Source organism: Canis lupus, chromosome 1, assembly GCF_011100685.1.
Source record: "Canis lupus familiaris isolate Mischka breed German Shepherd chromosome 1, alternate assembly UU_Cfam_GSD_1.0, whole genome shotgun sequence".
Classification (NCBI taxonomy): Eukaryota; Metazoa; Chordata; class Mammalia; order Carnivora; family Canidae; genus Canis; species Canis lupus.
Window position 1 is genome coordinate 9,484,001 of NC_049222.1, and position 22,915 is coordinate 9,506,915.

Here is a 22,915-nt window from a genome sequence, read left to right on the forward strand (position 1 = left end):
AACAGAAGGCAGAAACTAAAACCCTAATGCCTGTGTCTATGAATGTGTGTATTTCTCATTGCTGCTGCTGTTGTTTCTACTGGTTGGTCATAATTATCTTACATATATAGAGATATATAATGTAAATTATACAATATCTAATCTTCAAAGTTTTGCAGTCTACTTTAGCATTGTAAAGTATCATTTTATTATTTTAATTACACTCTAAAAGTGTTATTTTTGAAAATGAAACTTAACCTGGGAGTTTATAGAAGTGGCTTAAATTTAACCGTTTTGAGAAACATAGATGAGCACCTTCTCCATAACATCTTTGCCATACTCTGGTTTATGCGAAGGGAAGGGGTCAGGATTTGTACTTCTGAGTTCCTTTGAGTGAAACAGGGACAAGATACAGCCAGGAACCAAAACCAGATAAATAAGAAATGGAGTTACACAAACTGGAATCAGGTTGGGATAGGTATGGATGTAAGGAACTTGAAAACCAATTTATAGAAAGCCTGCAAACAGGAACAAGGTTGGGTGTGAAGAAGATTGGATGAAAGAAGGTGAAAAAAATAAAAGTTTCATGTTCGTGGACGGACCGGCAGGGCCGTGTGGAACCTGCATGACCTCCCTGGTTTTGTCTCTTTCACATGACTCAAGCTCAAATGGTACCTTTCAGCAAAACCAGGCTGGCAATTGTCATAAAAGCCATTAATAATACTTCTTTGTACCTCTCTAGATATCTTAATAAACTCTTTTTAAATAAAATTTAAATTGATTTTCTAGAGCACCTGTAGATTCACAGCAAAGTTGGGTGGTAAGCATGGAGAGTTCCCATATACCCTCTTCCTCCACACATTATCCACAATGCCCACCAGTGTGGATGGGAATGTACAAAGGATGAACCCATGCTGACCCAACAGAATCACCCCAAATCCACAGTTTACCTTAGGGTTCACTCTTGGTATTGTATAGTTTATAGGTTTGGACAAATGTATCACAACCTGTAAACATCATTATAGTACCATGCCCAGTGGTTTAACTGCCCAAGGATCCTCTTTGCTCAGCCTATTCCTCCCTCCTTCCCCTGTAACCCCTGACATCCACTCATCTTTCTACTGTCTCCATAGTTTTGTCTTCTCCAGAATGTCACATTGTTGGAATCATATAGTCTGTACCCTTTCCAAAACATTTTTTTTCCACTTAGTGTAATATGCATTCAAGTCTCCTCCATGTCTTTTCATGGCCTCCTAGTTCATTTCCTTTAAGCTTTGAATATTCCACTGTCTGGATGGACCAAAGTTTATATATCCATTCACTTACTGAAGGACATCTTGATTGCTTCCAGGTTTTGTCAATTATGAATAAACCTTCATGTGTTGGACCAAGTGTTTTGTGTATATGTAAGATTTCAACTCCTTTGAGTAAATTGGAGGGCAATTGCTGGATTGTATGGGAAGAGTAGGTTAAGTTTTATAAGGGGATCCCTGGGTGGCGCAGCGGTTTGGCGCCTGCCTTTGGCCCAGGGCACGATCCTGGAGACCCAGGATCGAATCCCACGTCAGGCTCCCGGTGCATGGAGCCTGCTTCTCCCTCTGCCTGTGTCTCTGCCTCTCTCTCTCTGTGACTATCATAAATAAATAAAAATTAAAAAAAAAAGTTTTATAAGAAATCACTAAATCGTCTTCCAAAGTATCTGTACCATTTTACATTCCCACCAGCAATGAGTGAGAGTCCCTGCCCCACATCCTCACCAATATTTAGAGTTATCAGTGTTTTTTTGTATTTCACATCCTAATAGGCATGTTGTTTTAATTTTTAATTGTTTCAAAGGGCATTTCCCTGAAGCTCAATGTTAAGCTTCTTTTTATGTTCTTATTTGCTATCTGAGGTGTCTGTTCAAATCCTTTGTTCATTTTTAAACTGATTTTTCTTTTGTTTTCTTACTGCTCAGTTTTAAGAGTTCTTTGTATATGATGGATAACAGTCTTTTATCAGATATGTCTTTGCAACTATTTTCTCTCAGTCTGTAGCTTGTCTCCTCATTCTACTGACAGTATCTTTAATGAAGCAGAAGTTTTTAACTTCTAGTGAAGTCTAACATCAATTCTTTCTATCATGGACCACGCCTTTGAGTTGTATTTAAAAAGTCATTGCCATTCTCAAGGTCATCTAGGTGTTCTCCTACGTGATCTTTTAGAACTTTTATAGTTTTGCATTTTATATGTAGGTCTATGATTTTGAGTTAATTTGGGGGAATGATGTAATCCAATAAAGCTTCAACAGAGATTTTTGTACTTTATTAGATGGAATTGTTATAACTTACTACGTATTTGATAATAGGAAACTTTTTTTTTAGAAAACATGCTACATAAGTAACAGATTAAGGATTAGCTTTCCTTTAATCACAAAGAAAAATCAAGACCCTGTGTATTTCTTGAATTATGTTAATGACCTATTCAGATGTGATCATTCTAGTACATTCCTCCTAAGGCTAATGTTTTAGAGAAAATTCTCCAAAGTTAGAGAACCAGAGAGCTTGCTTTTTGGTAAAATTAATAATTGACAAAAATCTTTCACTACTTTTATGAACCAGGTGGTATCATGCGCTAATTTTATCGATGACAAATTTTGTAATCCTAGTCTAACCTACTTCTGCAAGACCTCAGAACTAGAAGGGTCACCAAAACTCAGAGTTTCCTCCAACTGGTGAATAGCTCCCATTGTAGTAGGAACTTGGGATTGATTGCCCTGGTCAGACCATTTTTCAAATTCCTCTATTTCCTTTCTTGGCTAACTCTTACCAGTTTTAGTTTTCGTCAGTGCATATAATCTTTTCTTCAATGATATTTATTGCTGCTTTATCCTAAGACACTGTTTCATTCCCATCACAAAAGAGTATGGCTGTTTTATTTATTTCTCTCTTCCAATGTTCTGTTTCAGAAAGAAACTCTCTTAAATGGCACAAATGCCTTCCTCACTTTTGAAGAAAGGAGGTAGTGAAACCAGATAAGTTCCATCAAGCTAAAATCATTTGTTAATCTAGTCATCTAAACTAGATAACTGGTTATCTAGTGAATAAGAGAAAGAATCTATCTATAATCAAATTTTACTGAATCAAGTATACGACTAGCTGTGCAGAACATAATAAAATCACTGTACATATTATTTAGCCTCACAAAGCTTTAATCTATATTGAGAGGTAAGATAAAGAGGAAACAATGTGTTACTCAACCTGCTAGGAGATATGCACAGACTCCAAGCGTAATAATGAAAAAAAATTGTGGAAATTTAAAAACAATTTATGTGTTATAACTTTTTTTTTTAAGATTCTATTTATTTGAGAGACAGAGAGAGAGACAGAGAGAGTGACTGAGATAGCACAAGTGAGGAGGAGAGGGAGAAGCAGACTCAGACTCAGCTGAGCAGGGAACCTGATGTGGGGCTCAATATCATGACCCCAGGATCATGACCTGAGCTGAAGGCAGATGCTTAACCTACTGAGCTACCTCAGGTGCCCTTATGTGTCATAGCTTTTAATGATTTATTTTGAATTATTTCATTTCAGAGTACTTGTACACTCAAGAAACAGGTATAATCAGCATCCACTTCTACAAATCAGGAACTCGAGTCATATGGCAGGAAACACTTAAGCCAGGATTCAAACCTGTTCTTTCCACTATTTTTTCATTACCTGCTCCTGGAGACATCTGTGGATTACAAAGCTAGGGTAAGTTCTTGAAGTGGTTATTGGATATGAAATGATTGTTGAAATTTAAATGAGCAATGAAGTCCAAGATCAGGAACATCTGGGTGGCTCAGCAGTTGAGTGTTTGCCTTCGGCTCAGATCGTGATCCTGGGGTCCTGGGATCAAGTCCCACATCGGGCTCCTCACGGGGAGCCTGCCTCTCCCTTTGCCTGTGTCTCTGCCTCTCTCTGTGTCTCTCATGAATAAATAAATAAAATCTTTAAAAAAAAAGAAATCCAAGATCATAGAATAGAATTAAGGCAGGTGATGAATCAACATACCGCTAATAATAAGTGAATTAGTGTGCACAGTCTGAAGGGTTTATGATTGAGAGTCATGGTGAATAAGACTGTATTGTACAAACAGCAATCAATATTGGTTGTTGATTTGCAGCTTCAGCTTTATAATAAGGTGTCATTTGCTACTTCTGAATTTCTGATGTATATTGATATATAATCTGACTATATACAAGCAAAGGATACTGGAAAATGCTAAAGGCATCATGACTCATAACTGACTATATTTCTGAAACAGTGTACTTATTGAAAGCCCAGAAAAATCTAAATGTACACTCTATATACCCAGGTTATTCTTTCTTTAGCTGAAAATGAAATATGACTATCTTAAGGGACCCAGAGTCCATAATATGATATAAAAGAAGAAAAAAACTGTCATTGAACCTGAAAAATTATCAGTGAATCAGTGATTTACTGACAAGTGTGATTCAGCAGAAAGTTGGCCTTAGAAAGTTGAGTACCCTGGAGAAGGCTCAGCAGTTTTACATGAATAGTAATAAATCTAAATTATAGGAAAGTAATAGTGATTTAATTCACATTATACTATTTATTCCAAAGTTTTCCACTTGGTTAAAATATTAATACTCTGAATAAAACTCTCAAACTAATATTGTGCAAGGACATCCCACTAGATCTTATTTCTCCTCCTTAGTGATGTATAGAAGCAACCAGAATGTAATAAAGTACATTTGAAATATTGTTACTCATCAAAAGTGTAATAGTCAAGAGAATAAAAATTATTACAAAGCACTTAGCAAATCCAAAATGCTATAGGAATGCTAAATGATGGGAGAAGGCATGCCAGGTGGGTGACAGTAATCTGTTAAGCAGTTCAAAATGTATTTCTTTCTTTAGGAGAGAATCAAATGGGTATAAGTAGTGAATCCAAAGTGTATCAGAGTTCTATAAAAAGTGGATGTCGAGTGTGTGTTTGCATGTGTGCTTGGGCTTATGCCTATAAAGAGGCACAGAAATGAAATAGAGGAGCAGTTTCAGTTATTTTATTTAAGAAGTTTGTATGTAGGGGCACCTGGGTGGCTCAGTCAAGTTAAGTGTCCAACCTGACTTCTGCTCAGGTCATGATCTCAGGGTCACGATATTGAGCCCCACCTTGGACTCTATGCTCAGTGCAGAGTCTGCTAGAGATTGTCTCTCTCCCTCTTCCCCTCCATCCCACCCACTCTCTCTAAATAAATAATAGATAAATAAATAATGTCTTTAAAAAAAGTCCGTATCCTATAAGGTGGGTAATTTGAATTCACGTAGGCTGTATTAGTCATCCACTATACACCAAATGCTGCTTGTTAACCAAAATTAAAAAAATAATAAATAAATTTAGACATTCGGAAACCCTTTCAGCTTGAGCGGGCCAGTGGGGGGGGGGGGTGGTGGTGGTTGTGGAGAGGAATACATAAATGAGAAAACTGTAATAATTTTATTAAGAGTAAGGTTAGGACTCAAGCAAGGTTATTAGCGTTAAGGTGATTCTTCAGCTGTGGAAGCACAGAAACCAGTACAGCTACCCTAACCTACACCTGTGTCCTCCTCTCCGGGAGCACTGACTGAGGCTGGATAATGCCTTGGTGGTGTTGTGTTTGTTGGAGTTCTCTTTTCATTGTCTTTTTAAAGCATCGCTGGTTGAGATTGCTAAAAGGTTACCTTAGTGATAATTTTGAGGGCAGGAAATACCTGTCACAAATATTAGAGTAAATTGTGAGAACCTTACATTGACACACTACAGACCTAGCTCCAGGATAACCTGGCATTATAAATTGTTAATATTCTGCATCTTTGTGTGACTTAGACAGCTTTTCAAAACCAATCATTTTATTTGAAAGGAAGGAAAGACTCCCTTACTACTCCCTTTGTATATAGCACAGAGCGTATTTTTTGATATATGACATGAGTGCTTTTTTCCTAGTTACTCCTTCTGCAGGTTGGTACATTGACATATTGCATAGCTTGTTACTAACCTGCCTATTGAAATTGAATAAATGGAATTTTATCAGCCTTCTGATGGAGAAAACTCTTCAAAGTAATTACTTAATATTTAACTAAAAATTACCTAGTTGCTAATAAATGATAAATAGTTTTTATAGCTTGCCATGTCATATTTTTCTTTCTATGTCCAGAGCCTGAGTGTATAATAAAACAAATTGTTATCTTATAGTCCAATTAATAAATATATCATTTAATTTTAGTCTTTTGTCAGTAAAATGATCAATATTTGATTACTCTGGCATTGGCCTTAAATCATAAAGAGACTCATTCTAATAACTTTCTTCTCTTACTCTATTCAATTATTTCAGGCTTATCATTTGCCACTCATTTTGATCCTATTTGAAATTTTAGGATCAACTCTTGGTATCTGATTAATTAAAAACCAGAGATGCAGCTTATGTTATTTTCAAGAGGAAAGGAACTCTCTGGCATGCTAAAAATTTCCTCTCACTGTTGATACTTATTTTTAAAAATGCAATCCTGGCAGCAAATAATACCACAATCTGTAAGTAATAACCTGTTGGGATGGATGGAGGGGGAGCAAATTGACAATGGCGATTATAAATCAATAGTGTGGGAGTCAGTAATGTTACATGAATAATTTAGTTTTATGTTTCTTCCTTAGGAAAAAAAATCTAGTGGTTGAGCAAACAAACATTCTCATTACAACCTGTCACTCATCTCTAACCTCACATTATTGGGTAGTTATTTAGAGCAAGATTTTATCTGGAGGAACAAGCACCAACTCTGTGACTCCAATAAAACACGGCAAAACTTTGAAAGAGCAGATTTCCAGGGACAAATCAAGCCCCTCAGCTCCCCAGTAAAGTTTATTATATCTAAGCCACGCTGAGCAATATTTCTTAAATAAAATGATAGCTCTGCACAGATCCTCCTGAAAGAGTGGGCAAAGTCAGTGGAATGACATTAAGCCACAGTGCGCCATCCTAGAGGTGACAAACTGTGTTTAACGTTATGAATTCATTATGCATGAACAAACCCAAGGGAGCCCCTCTTCCACCATTCCTCCCAGCTCTCCAACCAGCTCAGGACATTCCAATGAGAACCAAAAAAGCCCATAAATAAAACAATTAAGAAAGACAACTCCTGATATCATTTATATGTGGAATCTGAAAATATTGAACTCATAAGAAGAGAGTAGAAGGTTGGTTCCTCAGGACTGGGGGGTGGGAGGAGAACTGAGGGGGATGTTGTTCAGAACTGGTAAATAAGTCCTAGAGATCTAATGCAGAGCACGGTGATTACAGACAATAATACTGCCTGGTAAACTCCAAAGTTGGCGAGACACCGGATCTGAATTGTTCCTACTACAAAAAAGAAATGATAATTATGTGACCCGATCGAGGTGTTAGCTGCTGCTCCTGAGATAAGCATAGTACAATATATAAATGTATCAAATCAATGGGTTATATGCCTTACACTTACACAGTGTTATATGTCAATTATATCTCTATTACAAAATAAAAAGGGCAACTCCTCTTTCTCCTTCCTTTTGACAACTCCACATTGTCACCTACCCGGTCCAGGGATTGAAAATCCAGACAAGTAAACAAATGTGGAAGGATGATAGTATCTTCAGGGTCTGACAGGTACACAGGTACACGTTTTTACATTTTTCTCTGCATCTTTACAAAAGAACCAAAAGAAATACAACAGGAGAGGGTGTTGAGAACACAAGCAGCCTCGGATTTAGCTGGACCTAGCCTCAACTTTGCAGAACTCCACAACGACCACCTCGCAAAATAGAATTACAGGTACTCAACAACAAACTGAACCTCAAGTCAAAAAAGCAAGCAGTGCAAGGAAAACTGCAGAAGAGAGGCAGTTTCCTTTTTAATGCTAATTAGTACACAAAAAAAGGACTACTGATATCTTTACTCCTTGGGGATCTCCATGTGTCGTTATGGGAAAAAAATATAGATAAATTCCTTAGCTATTCCATCTTGCCTGCCCCATCCCTCCCAACCACATTATGACCCCCTAGTTTCCTCCACAAAAAAATTTCTGGAGCCACTGCTGCTCCAAATTCAGTATCATGCTTAAAATTGAAAAGATTCCATGTAGCACTGGGAATAGGGGATAGTGAATGAAATGTATCCTATTTTAGAATTGTCAGATCATGCAGTCACCCAACTGATTCAAACGAGGGTACAGGGTACATGCAGCTATCTCTAGGGCTACAGATTCTGGCACAAACCCCACTCTGTGCTACCTTCATTCACCCAGCCTCATATGTTAGTTAAGTGAAAATTGGTAAAATAAAAATCACCGTGCTACTATCAGGAAAAAGATCGCCAAAAAGCCTGCTGGAGGATGTCCATGAAAGGGAGGATGGGCAGCCTCTTTATTTTGTGTTGTGTTCCTGGTGTTGCAGAGAGCTCTGTGTAACAACATACCACCAACTGGGTACCTTATAAACAACAGAAATTTCTTTCCCACAGTTCTGAAGGATGGATGTTGGAGCTCAGGGTGCCAGCATGGTCAGGTGAAAGCCCTCTGCCTGGTTCATAGCTGGCACCTTCTACATGATGAAAGGGGCAAAGGAGCTCTCTGGAGCTCTTTTCTTAGACCCTAATCCCATTCATGAAGGCTCCAGCCTTGTGACCTCCTCCTGAGGGACAACTCCACCTGATACCATCTCATCAAGCATTAGGATTTCAACATATCAATTTGGGAGGGGGGAACATAGCATTCAGATCATAGACGGAGCATCCAAAGGGGAGGAAAGGGCAACCTGGCCTACTGAGTCAATGTCAGCTCTGTCTGAGGAATGGAAACACATTGATAGATTTCTGGAAATAGACTAGGTATAGAAGGAGGGTTTTTGCATTTAGATGAGATCAGCTCTCTGTAACAGTAAAGTTTACATATTATCATATTTGTGACAACAAGATCAAAATCACATTGTTTTTAGCAAGGAATGGCCTTTTCCAACTCACCTCTGTTGACATACCTTGTAATAGCATATTTATTCTGTGGTCAAACTAGTAAATAATTCTAAATTTGTTTCATCTAAAAAAATCTCTATTATAAATTCTTATTAAAAGTATATTTTTTATATTCTAACATAATGTGGTTGATGTTGATAGTACACGGACAGAAGCTTTTTTTCATGACAATTGGCTGACAACTGCGAACACCTTAACTAAAATATTAAGAAAAATATTTCCACTAATTTCCTGTAAAAGCAGCAAATATCACCAGGCAAATCATTTCCATATTGGGAAATTAAGAAACAACATTTTTAAAAGAAAGTGAAGACTTGGGCAGCCCCGGTAGCTCAGCGAGTTAGCACCTACCTTTGGTCTGGGGCCTGGAGACCTGGGATTGAGTCCCATGTCAGGCTCCCTGCATGGAGCCGGCTTCTCCCTCTGCCTGTGTCTCTGCCTCTCTCATTCTCTCTGTGTGTGTGTGTGTGTGTCTCTCATGAATAAATAAATAAAATCTTTAAAAAAAAAAGTGAAGACTGAATATGCATTAATTCTGTTTATCCCATGTCACAGCATTTCTTAATTTGTTATTTGTTGAATATAAATGCTGAGTTTTGACAAGTGGGAATAGCGAAAAGACATGCACAGTCTGTATTCTGAGTTATGAATCTTAATATAAAAACCTTTCACTCTCTCTCTAGTGACTTGGTTGTTTTTATTATTCCTTTTAAATGGACACTTGTTCTCAGGTAGGTGGATCTGTGAAACCACATTCCTTAACTAATCCATTGACCAAGGCAGCATGTATTAATCACTTTCCAGGATGTTAACCTATCTTACTTAGCAAAAGGGCCTGTGGTCAAACAAATGTGGGAAAAAGTTTAAATACATTACAAACATTTTTTTAACTACAAATTTCACATGCTTTTATATGTTAACATGAAATATAAGTCTGTAAGATATGCTCACACATTCTTTAGGTTTTATTTCATAGCGATATATTAGACAGCTAGATACCTTTCTCTATATTGAATAGTATTTTTTAAATTTTAAATTAATGTGAAAAAAACAAACCTTATTAATTTAGCAGGTGGGGTTAAATAACATTTATGATGTTTACTAGCCATTTTTATTTCTTCTTTAGTAAACTCTATTTTTCTATTTGCTTCTTTCTTTCAAATTTTCTGTTTCAGTTCCATTTTTCTCAACTGTATTCTAGCCTTCTGATTTGATGGAACACTTGTAAAAGGAATGTAACTGATTATTTTAACCTTGTTTAGTAATCTGTTACTTTATATGGTAATTTGATACTTCCACATTTATTAATTAGTGATAATCATTTGTCCTCTTGATATTTACTTGATATTCTCCATTTTTACACTTTGTTTAATATTCTTCCTTTCATTTCAGATTTCTGCTTAATTGTTAGAATTTTCTATTCTTTTTGATTCTTTTGACAATCTTGATAAAGATTATTTCAGTTATTTTAGAAGATGATCTAAAAACTTTACAAAGCTAATCTAATCATACTTATCTATCAAAAAAGAACCATCTTACTCTAATCTAACCATTTTAACCTAATACCTTTATCTTTAAGGAATATTTTTCTAACACTATAATAATTTTCATCATAATTGCTATTGTGTTACACTTTGTATATTATTCATCATATCTCATGCTTTCTTTTCTTGGAGTCCTTTCTCATTTTGCAAAAAGAGGTCTTTAAGTTATTGTTGTCTCTTTTTTTTTCCAGAATAGACTAATGAATGATAATTTTTCTTAGCCTTTTTGAAAATATTATTTTGTCCTCAATTTCAGTGTGAATTCAAATAATAAATTCTATATTCAAGATTATTTTCCTTCAGAATCTCAAAACTATTGCTTCTTTTTCCCTAGCTTTCTATACTAGAGATAAAAAATATCATTCTTATGCTGTTGAGTAACATCTTTTATTTTTTTTATTTTTTATTTATTTTTTTTACATCTTTTAATTAAACTTTTAATTTTGAGATTATTGCAGAGTTGCATACAGTTGTCGGAAATTACAGAGTTTATGTACCTTTACTCAGTTTCCCCTAAAGATAACATCTTGAAAAACTATAGTAAAATATTGCAACCAAGATATTGACAAGCGATACAATCCACTCTTCTTTAGATATCCTGTTTTAGTTTTTCTCATGTACGTGTGTGTGTGTGTGTGTGTGTGCATGTAGTTCTATGACATTTTTATCACATTTGTAGTTTTGTGTATAAACCACCACTGTCATGTACGGACCAATTCCAACACCAAAATGATCCTTTATACCATGTCTCACACTCTTCCCACATCCTCCAATTCTTAATGACCATTAAGTGACCATTCTTAATCACTGACAACCACTAATCTTAATATTGTCATTCAAAAGAATTTTAGATAAAGAATAATACAGTGTAAAACCTTTTGAAATTAGCATTTTTTTTTTTTTTGCTCAGCATAATTTTAAGAGATTCCTCTAGGCTGCTATCTGTATCAGTAGTTCATTCCATATTATTACTAACATTGTATGGTGTAGCTACAGCAGAGTTTAACTCCTTACTGATTTTTTTTTTTTTGAAGGAGGTTGAGTTGTTTCCAGTTTTGAGCTATTACAAATCAAGTTGCTATAACAATTGTCAAAGAGTAAAATTTGTGGGTCATATGGCAATTACATATTTACTCTTATAAGAGATAGTCACACTGGGGCACTTAGGTAGCTCAGTGGTTGGGAGTCTGCCTTTGGCTCAAGTCTGATCCCAGGGTCCTGGGATGGAGTCCCACATCAGGCTCCCTGCAGGAAGCCTGTTTCTCCCTCTGCCTATGTCTCTGCCTCTCTCTGTGTGTCTCTCATGAATAAATAAATAAATAAATTACTTAAAAAAGAAAATCTTAAAGAAAAAAAGAAAAAAAAAACTATTTTCCAGAGTGGCTGTGCCATTTTGCCTTTGTACCATAATGTATAAGGGATCCAGTTCCTCTGCATCCTTATCAGCATTTGGTATTGTCACTAATTCAGAAGTGCTCTAGGCTACCTCCTTATGACTTTAACTTGCATTTCTCAGATGGCTAATGAAATTGAATACCTTTCTACTTGCTCATTTGTCATCCATATATCCTTTTCAGTAAAAAGTATGTTCAATTTCTTTTGCCCATTTTCAAATTAGATTTTGTTGTTATTTTTTACTATTGAGTTTTGAGAGTTTTTATGTATTCTGGATACTTGTTAGTCTTTTGTCAGATATGTGGTTTGCAAATATTTTATCCAGTCTATCACTTGTCATTTATCCTCTTAAGAGAGGGCCTTTCAGGAGACAGGAAGATAGCTGCAGAAGTAGAAGGACCCTAGGCTTACTTCATCTCACAAATTCAACTAAATAATTACCAAATCATCCTAAATACACAAGATGTTGACCTGAAGACTTACAGAGCAAATTCCACAACTAAAGAGAGAGAAGATGCTATATTAAAGAAGGTAGGAAGTACAGAAACATGGTTTGAGGGAAAAGGAATCCTGGCTGCTGTGGAATAGCAGGAGCCACAGTTATGGAGAAAGATGAGAGAGGAGCACACAGGAGAATGCACAAGGAACATTTCCTCATAGCCAATGGCTTCAAGAGGGGCTGAATTTTGTGAGTTCTTGCAACTAGCAGAGCTTACAGCCTGGCTGGAGTTTTAAAGGGTAGCACGTTTGGCTGGGATAGAACCTGGAGGGTACTGCACTTCTCTTGGACAGAAGGCAAGCAGCCCAAGTGTATATGATGTGAAACAGCAATCTGAAGAGACCCCGAGGCACACACAAGGAGATTATTTGCTCTTCTCAGAATGTGTGCTTGAGAGGCAACCTTCATAGAGACACCTCTCTGAGTACAAAGGAGCTTCCCTTCCCATTTCCCTTCCTCACCCCTAGAGCCACTGCTGGAAGTAGTGCCTTTGGCTCTCTAACTTGCTTACACTAAGCCCTGATTCCCTTGCACTTGTAGAACTGTTCTTCTCAGTCCCAGAGTGGCAAGCCCCTCCTAGAAGACCAGGACAATCATCTGTCTACACCATGTGTCTAGATCAGAGTCCTGAAGAGCCTCAGTTCCTGTGGAGGTGGTAACAGGTCTCATTTCACAAGCAATCCAGAGCACATCTATTTAAAACTCACCACATTCAAACCAGGAACCAAACATGGCCCAAAGCAGTCAAGGAAAGCCTCTGCAGATGACTGGCATGAAGAAGCCAGAACACAACAGCAGAGTGTATGCAGCACACACTGGAAGACACTCCCTGAAGCACCAGACCCTGGGCACTATATGACCTCTTCTTCATAAGGCCGTTACTTTCAGAAGCAGGAGATATAACTGGCTTTTCTAACACAGAGAAGCAGGCAGAGACTTAGACAAAATGAGAAGACAGGAATCTATCCCAAAGGAAAGAACAAGATAAGGCCACACCTAGAGGTCTAAGTGAAACAGATATAGGTATCATGCCTGATGGAGAATTTAAAGCAATGATCATAGGGATACTCACTGAACTTGAGAAAAGAATGGAAGACATCAGTGAGACCCTTACCTCTTATTATCTGAACAGAAAATCAATAAAAATAAAAAAGAATCAATAAAAGATTAAAAGGACAATAAATGGGAATAGAAACACTCGATGCAATGAACAGCAGCTGGAAGAAACAGGGGAACTAATTAATGACTTAGAAGACAGAGTAATGGAAAATGATCAAGCTGAACAAGAGAAAGAAAACTTATGCAAAATGAGAAAAGACTTTGGGAACTCACTGACTCCATCAAATGTAATAAGATTAATAATATGGAAGTCCCAGAAAAAGAAGAGAGAGAAAAGGGGGCAGAAAATTTATTTGAGGAAATATTTGCTAAAAATTCCTCTAATTTGGGAAAGGAAAAAGATATTGAGATCCAGGAATCATGGGGAACTCCCATCAAAATCAACAAAAACATACCTACACAAAGACATATTGTAATTAAATTAGCAAAATATAGTGATAACAGAAAAAATCTTAAAAGCAGCAAGACAAAATAAGTCAGTAATTTATGAAGGGAAACTCATAAGGCCAGGAGGAGATTTTCAACAAGAATTCTTCAAGCCAGAAAGCAGTGGCATGATATATTCGAACGGTTGAATGGGAAAAAATATGCAGTCAAGAATCCTCTATCCAGCAAGGTTATTATTCAGAATAGAAGGAGAGATAGAGTTCCTCAAACAAAAACTAAAGTATTTCATGACCACTAAACCAGCCCTGCAAGAAATATTAAAGGGGACTCTTTGAACAGAAAGGAGAGATCAAAAGTGACATAAAGATAAGAAATACAAAAGTAGTGAAAATGAATATTTCCATAAAAAGTTCAGTCAAGGAATTCACAAAAAGGGATAATAAATATAATAACACATATCTAAAATGTAAGGAGAAGAGGAGAAAAGAATGGGTTCAAACTTAGCCATCAACTTAATAATAGCAGTCTGTATTATAGACAGAAAAGGTTATATACAAAACCCAGTGATAACTATATATCAAAAACGACTAAGAAATATGCAAAGAATAAAGAGAATGAAATCCAAATATATCACTAAAGAAAGTCAGCAAAGCATGAAAGAGAAAAACCAGAAAGGATCAGAGAAAATCTCCAGAAACAACGACAAAGCAAGAAACAAAATGGCAATGAATACATACTTATCAATGATTGCTTGAATGTAAATGGACTATATACTCCAATCAAAAGACATCAGGTGTCAGAATAGACAAAAACACAAAGCCATCTATATAATACCTACAAGAGATTTATTTTAGACCTAAAGACACCTGTAAGTTGAAAGTTAGGGAAAATCAATGAATGTCAAAAAAGCTTGAGTAGCAATAATTATATTGGACAAACTAGACTCTAAAACACTGCAACAAGAGATAAAGAAGGGCACTATATATTAATAAAGGAGACAATCCAACAAGAAGATATAACTGTAAATATTTATGCACCCAACATTGGAGCACCCAAATACACACAAAAAAAGTGAATAACAAACATGAAGGAACTAATGATAATAATACAATAGTAGGGGACTTAAACAATTGATCCACTTACATCAATGGATAGATCATCTAAATAGAAAACCCACAAGGAAACAATGGCTTTGGGTCACACACTGAACCAGATCGACTGAATACATATATTCAGAACATTCCATTCTAAAGCAGCAGAAAACACATTCTTTTCAAATGCACATGGGACATTATCCAGAATAGATCATATATTAGGCCACAAAAATGGCCTCAAAAATTCAGGAAGATCAAATTCATATCATGTACCACCTGCTATAAAACTAGAAGTCAACCACAAGAAAAAAATCTGGAAAGACCACAAACACATACAGGTTAAAAGACAGGTACTAAACAATGAACAAGACAATCAGGAAATCAAAGAAGAATTTTTAAAAACCCCATGGAAAGGAAAACTCAATGATCCAAAACATTTGGGATGAAGCAAAGGCAGTCCTAAGAGAGAAGTATATATAGGCCTATCTCAAGAAGTCAGAAAAATCTCAAATAACTTAAGCTTATATCTAAAGGAGCTAGAAAAAGAACAACAAATGAATTCTAAAGCCGGCTGAGGGAAGTAAATAATAAAAATTAAAGCAGAGGGGTGTTTGCTTGGTTAAGCAGCCTATTCTTGATTTCAGCTCAGGTCATGATCTTAGGCTCCTGGGCTGGAGCCCCACATGAGGTTCCACTCTCAGCAGACAGTCTGGTTCTCTTCCTCTCTCTCTCTCTCTCTCTCTCCCCATCCTTCCACTCACATGTGCTCTCTTTCCAATAAATAAATAAATCTTAAAAAAAAAAAAACAAGAGCATAAATAAATAATATAGAAGCTGAAAAAGACAATAGAACAGATCAATGAAACCAGTAGCTGGTTCTTTGAAAAAAAAATGAGTAAATTGATGAACCTTTAGGCAATCTTAACAACAAGAAAAGAGAAAAGATCCAAACAAAATCACAAATGAGAGAGGAGAGATAACCAATACTACGAAAAAACATAAACAATTATAAGAGAACATTATGAAAAACTATATGCCAACAAATTACACATTTGTCCAATGGATAAATTCCTGGAAACATACAAATTACCAAATGGATTATTTCCTAGAAACAAACAAAACTACCAAAATTGAAACAGGAATAAAAAATTTGAACAGACTGATAAGCAGCAAAAAAACTGAATCAGTAATCAAAACACTCCCAAAAAACAAAAGTCCAGGACCAAATCATTTCACAGGCAAATTCTGCCAAACATTTAAAGAAGAGTTAGTACCTATTCTTCTCAAACAATTCCAAAAAACAAAAAAGGAAGGAAAACTTCCAAATTTATTTTATGAGTATCACCCTGATACAAAACCAGATAAAGACACTACAAACAAAGAGAGCTGCAGGCCAGTGTGTCTGATGAACATAAAGGTAAAAATTTTCAATAAAATGCTAGCAAACTGAATCCAACAATACATTAAAAAAAAAAAAACATTGACAAAGATAAGAGGGATTTATTCCTAGGTTGCAAGGGTGGTTCAATACTGGCAAATTGGCCAAAGTGATACATCACATTAATAAGAGAAAGGATATGACCATTTCAATACATAGAACAGAAAGCGCATTTTGCAATGTACAATGTCCATTCACTCCTGATAAAAACCAGTAGGTTTAGAGGGAACAGACTTCAACATAATAAAGCCATATATATAAAAAACCCACAGCTAATATCATCCTAAATGAGGAAAAACTGAGAGCTTTTCCTTACAGTGAGGAACAAGACAGGATGTCTACTCTCATCAATTTTTTAAATATTTGTTTATTTATTTACTTATTTATTTGAGAGACAATAGGAGGGAGAGAGAGACAGACAGACAGAGAGCATGAGCAAACAGGGGAAGGGTTAGAGGGAGAGAATCTCTATAAGATTCCCAAGTGAATGTAGAGCCTAACACAGGGCTCCATCTCACAACTCTAAGAGCATGACCTGAGCCAAAATCAAGAGTTGGAGCTTAACTGACCAAGTAATCCAGCTGCTCCTACTCTGACCAGATTTATTCAATATAGTACTGAAAGTCCTAGCCATAGCAATCAGACAACAAAAAGAAATAAAAGGCATTCAAATCGGTGAGGAAGAAATAAAACTTTCACTATTTGCAGATGACATGATAGTCTACGTAGAAAACCTGAAAGACTCCACCGAAAACTGCTAGGACTGGTAAATTCAGTAAAGTTGCAGATACAAAATCAACATACAGGAACCTGTTGTGTTTCTATACACCAAAAATTAAGCAGCAGAAAGATAAATTAAGGAATAAATTCCATTTACAATTATACCAAAACCAAAAGATACCTAGAAATAAGCCCAACCAAAGAGGTGAAAGATCTGTACTCTGAAAACTACAAAAAGCTGATGAAAGAAATTGAAGACAAAACAAAGAAATGGAAAGACATTCTAAGCTCATGAATTGGAAGAAAAAATATTGTTAAAATGTTTATACTATTGCAAAGCAATCTTCACATTTAATGCAATCCCTAACCAAGAGCATTTTTCACAGAACTAGAACAAAAAATCTTAAAATGTGTATGGAACCACAAAGGACCCCAAATAGCCAAAGCAATCTTGAAAAGCAAAGCAAAGCTGGAAGCATCACAATTCTGGACTTGAGGTATATTACAAAGCCGTCATGATCAGAACAGTATAGTCTTGGCATAAAAATAGACACATAAATCCATGAACAGAATAGAAAACTCAGAAATGATCCCATGAGTATATGGTCAATTAATCTTCAACAAAGCAGGAAAGAATATCCAATGGGAAAAAGACAGTGTCTTCAACAAAGATGTTGGGAAAACTAGACAGCAACATGCAAAAGTGTGAAACTGACTGTTATATTTCACCAGAACAAAAATAAACTCAAAACTTAAAGACCTAAATGTGACACCTGAAGCCATAAAAAAGTCTCTCAAGAAAGCACAGGTAGTAATTTCTCTGAAATCAGCTGGTAGCAACTCTTTTCTAGATAGATCTCCTAAGTCAAGGGAAACAAAAGCAAAAAAAATCAACTATTGGGACTACATCAAAATGAAAAACTACAGTGAAAGCAACAATCAACAAAACTAAAAGGCAACCTACAAAATGGGATCATTGCAGATGACATATCTGATAAAGAGTTAGTTTCCAAAGTATAAACAACTTATAAAACCCAAGACCCCCCAAATAAATAATCCAATTAAAAATGGGTAGAAGGGATCCCTGGGTGGCGCAGCGGTTTGGCGCCTGCCTTTGGCCCAGGGCGCGATCCTGGAGACCCGGGATCGAATCCCACGTCGGGCTCCCGGTGCATGGAGCCTGCTTCTCCCTCTGCCTGTGCCTCTGCCTCTCTCTCTCTCTCTCTGTGACTATCATAAATAAATTAAAAAAAAAATGGGTAGAAGACATGAGTAGATGTTTTTCACAAAGAAGACATACAGGTGACCAATAGACACATGATAAGATGTTCATCATCATTTATCATCAGGGAAGTGCAAATCAAAACTACAATGAGATTATCACTTCAGACCTGTAGAATGGCTAAAATCAACAACACAAGAAACAACAAGAGTTGGTGAGTATGGGGAGAAAGGGAAACACGCTTGCACACTTGGTAGAAATATAAACTGGTCAGCCACTCAGGTTACTGAAAAAGCTAAAAATAGTCTCTCTTACGGTCTAGCAATTGCACTACTAGGTATTTGCCCAAAGAATATAAAAATATGAATTCAAAGGGATACATGAACCCCAATGTTTATAGCAGCATTGTCTAAATAGCCAAATTATGGAATATATATATCATATATATATATGTTATACATATATACACATACACACAATGGAATATTACTTAGTCATATGAAGAATGAAATCTTGCCATTTGCAAAGACATGGATGGAGCTAGAGAGTATTACGGTGAGTGAAATAAGTCAGTCAAAGAAAGACAAATACCATATGATTTTGCTCAGAGTGGAATTGAAGAATCAAAACAAAAGAGCAAAGGGGAGAAAGAAAGAGAGGCAAACCCAGAAACAGACTCATAACCTCAGAGGACAATAAACCAATGATCAACCAGAGGGGAGGTCGGTGGGAGGATGGGTAAATAGGTGATGGGGATGAAGGAGTGCCCTTGCGATGAGCACCGGGCGATGTAAGGAAGTGTTGAGTCACTATATTGTACATCTGAAACTAATATTACACTGTATGTTAACAAAATGGAATTTATTTTTTTACTTTTATTTTTTAAGGATTTTATTTTAATTTATTTACTCATGAGACTCAGAGAGAAAGAGAGAGAGAGAGAGAGAGAGAGAGAGGCAGAGACACAGGCAGAGGGAGAAGCAGGCTCCATGCAGGGAGTCTGATGTGGGACTCGATCCAGAGACTCCAGGATCATGCCGGGGGCCAAAGGTGGCGCTAAACCGCTGAGCCACCCAGGGATCCCCAACAAAATGGAATTTAAATGAAAACTTCATAAGACCAGGCCTTTCACGGAGCAAATTTTAAAATTTGACTAGGTACAATTTTATGGTTTGTTTGGTTTTTTTTTCTTTCTTACCATGTTTTTGATGTCGGGACCCAGATCTTTTTGCCTAGTCCTAGATCATGAAGTTTTTCTGCATGTTTTTTTTTTTTTAATACTTACAGTGTTACATTCTAAAGTCCACAATTCATTTTGAATTAATTTTTAGAAAAAATGTGAGATTTAGGTTAGTTAACTATTTAATTTAGCCTTCAATGTTCAATTGGATCAGCATCATTTATTGAAAAGACTCTTCTTTCTCTGTTGAATTGCTTTTGCATTTATGTCAAAAATCATCTGGGCAGTTTGTCTAGTCTTATTTTTGCATTCTGTTTCTGTTTCATTGATCTTTGAATGTACCCCTTTTCTGATACTATACCATTTTGACTAATGTGGTCATACTGTAAACAATAGTATTGAGTACAGTGGTCCCTGTCACTTCATTCTTCCATTTTAAGATGGTATTCATATATTCTAGAGCTTTCCATATAGATTTTAGAATAAGCTTGTCTATTTCCACAAAATCGAATAACAAATTTTTTATTTCTAACCTCTATTCTATGTGTTAGTGAGGGCAAGGTGTAGGTTTCTTCATTTCCATGTTGCTGCTTTAACTAAAGCTGATAAATTGAGTTTTTCTTTGGATTATTGTCATATGTTGTTTGTTTCTACTTCTTACGATTCACCTTTTCTTGAAGCCTTGTCTAATGTAATGAAATTTAAGCTAATATTGTAGATGCAGCAGTTAACTTCTGTATATCATCTTTGTCATTATGAATGATATGTCCAGTTTAAGTTTCATGTTCTGCTTTTTATTTTATTTTAAAGATTTTATTTTATTCATGAGAGACACAGAGAGAGAGAGAGAGGCAGAGACACAGGCAGAGAGAGAAGCAGGCTCCATGCAGGGAGCCCGATGTGGGACTTGATCACATCCTGGGCCAAAGGCAGGTGCTAAACCACTGAGTCACCCAGAGATCCCTGCATGTTCTGCTTTTTAAAGTTTCTTTTACACATTTAATTTCATTTGTTCCCTCATCCTATATCTTCTTGAGATTACTTTAACATGATCAAATGAATAAAAAGGAAATAACATAATAATGATAATATAAATCATAAACTTTTAAAAGAGTTGTGCCAGCACCATGTCTATTGTTTAAATGTATTACTTAGTAATCTTATAAGGTAAATATCATTCTCATAGATTATTCATGATTTTATTATGTCTCAATAACAGATTAAATCCAACTCCCACTGGCTTACTATAGATTTTTATCTCTTGCTTATGGTACATATTCAGCATGAGTTAGTGGGTAAAAAGTTCTGCTATACATCACTCAGAGGCCCTGACTGTGGGAGGCTTTGTGATCTCTGTGCTACTCTATTTAAACAGGGTTTGGTTGTCAAAGCAACTTGTGTTCATAACCAATTGGTTATGACTAGCTATACAGTCCTGCTCTATTTTAGGGGTGAAAAAAATAATCTAATACCAAAATGAAAGAAAAATTGGCATGGATAAACACTAGATGTCTCTACACACTCTATTTTGCAATTTAGAAATGAGTTTTAGTAAGATCAGGTAATTCTCCAAAGTCTACATATCCAGTATGTAATCTAGAGAGCCAGGACATTTACGATTTTAGTAAATTGAGCTACTGGGATTTGAACATGAGTCTGTTTGCACTTAAGATGTGACTACTTAATAGGATTAGGGACAATTATACCAATATCAGATTTAATTAAAGGCGGCAGATTTAATTTTTAACAAGTGCTTTCATGCAAAAATTTAAGGATATTCTTCACGTAATGTGGCTAAAGTGATGACTCCCTGGAAATGACAGCTTCCTTCTAAAATATATTTTTATGGCAGATAGCTTATGGTTACAGCTTGTAGATTCATGCATTCAATTTTTTATTCAACAAATAGCTAGTGAACTCCAAGTATGTCTCAAATTTCAAGGATCTGGGAGCATAGCAGTGAGCAAACATAAAGTCCTTCCATCATTGAATATATGTACTAGTGGAAGAGACAGAAAATAAATAGGATAAATGAGTAGAAGATAGAATATTAGGGAAAGCTAAAGAAATCAGGAAAGATGGATGAGAAATTTCGGGGCGAATGTGTCCAGGGGTAGTTCGCATTTCTCAGGTAGCTGCATGCCAAGCTGCTGAGTAAAGCAACCAGCGTTTCATGTTGCTGGCAGGAGTGTGGTCCTCCAGAGCCAATGTCAGGGCACAGTCATGCATACACACCTTCCCCTAGTAAAGAAAATTCCTAAAGATGCTTGTGTCCATCAAAATTATATTCATATCATCACAGAATTATTTATTAAAGTCCTAGTCTCCAGCAGGAACAGATTAGAAAAAAAGAGTATGTCAGTTTGATGTTCTACTACAAAATTTTATTGTTGAGTAGTAAACTGTTGATACTAGTGTCACTTAGGATTGTGCAGCAAAACGTGAGAGAGACAATGATTAATGTTTATCCTGTTAGGCTTACATATTAATAACAGCTGCACACACCATTATACATAGGGGTTAATGACACAGATTGCATTTCTTTCCTAAAAGGTGATGATTGCCTTTTGATGAAACTGAACTTTATAACAAATTGGATGGTTTCCAAAAGTCCTGAGAGTCTTCCTTTTCTCTTTTGTGCTTTTCTTTGGAATGAATAATAATGTTATTTTTCTTTCTGGAATGGATGTTTAACTTCTCCCTTTTCTAGATTTTATTGTGGTATGAACTTCCTCTATACAATTTTAAACTATAACATTTTTCTTGACTCTTTACATAATTCTGTAGGAATAGGTGAAATTCAGGAAAATGTGTTCATGATAAGAGATATTATTTCTTGAAGTGTTCGTCTCAAGAACAAAGACTATGAATAACATTGCAGGAGGTTAGAGTCCATTAACGACTATTAAAATAAGAGATGTCTACTGAATACTTATTATGAAAAATGAGGAAATCAATCTACTTATACTTCCTCCTACATCCATTCTCCCAAACTATTGATTTTGTCATATTTTTATTTTTAATAAGGTTTATAATTTCCACATTCTGCTTCATAACCATAGTTCCCAGAGTTGTTTAGTTACAGTTTTACATGTAAATCAATTTAACGTTCATCCCCAATCCGTTTACTACAGATTCCCTTCCTGAGTTCTTTGTTCTATATTTGCTCTGTGTTGACTGGGTTTCACCTTGAAATATATTTTTCTTTTCAAGAAAAGCTCATGGGTCCTATGTACCTGAGTTATATGTGCTTGAAAATGAGTATCTATTTCCTTAATACTTTTAGAAAAAAAAAAAAAAGAAAGAAAACGAGTAGGAAT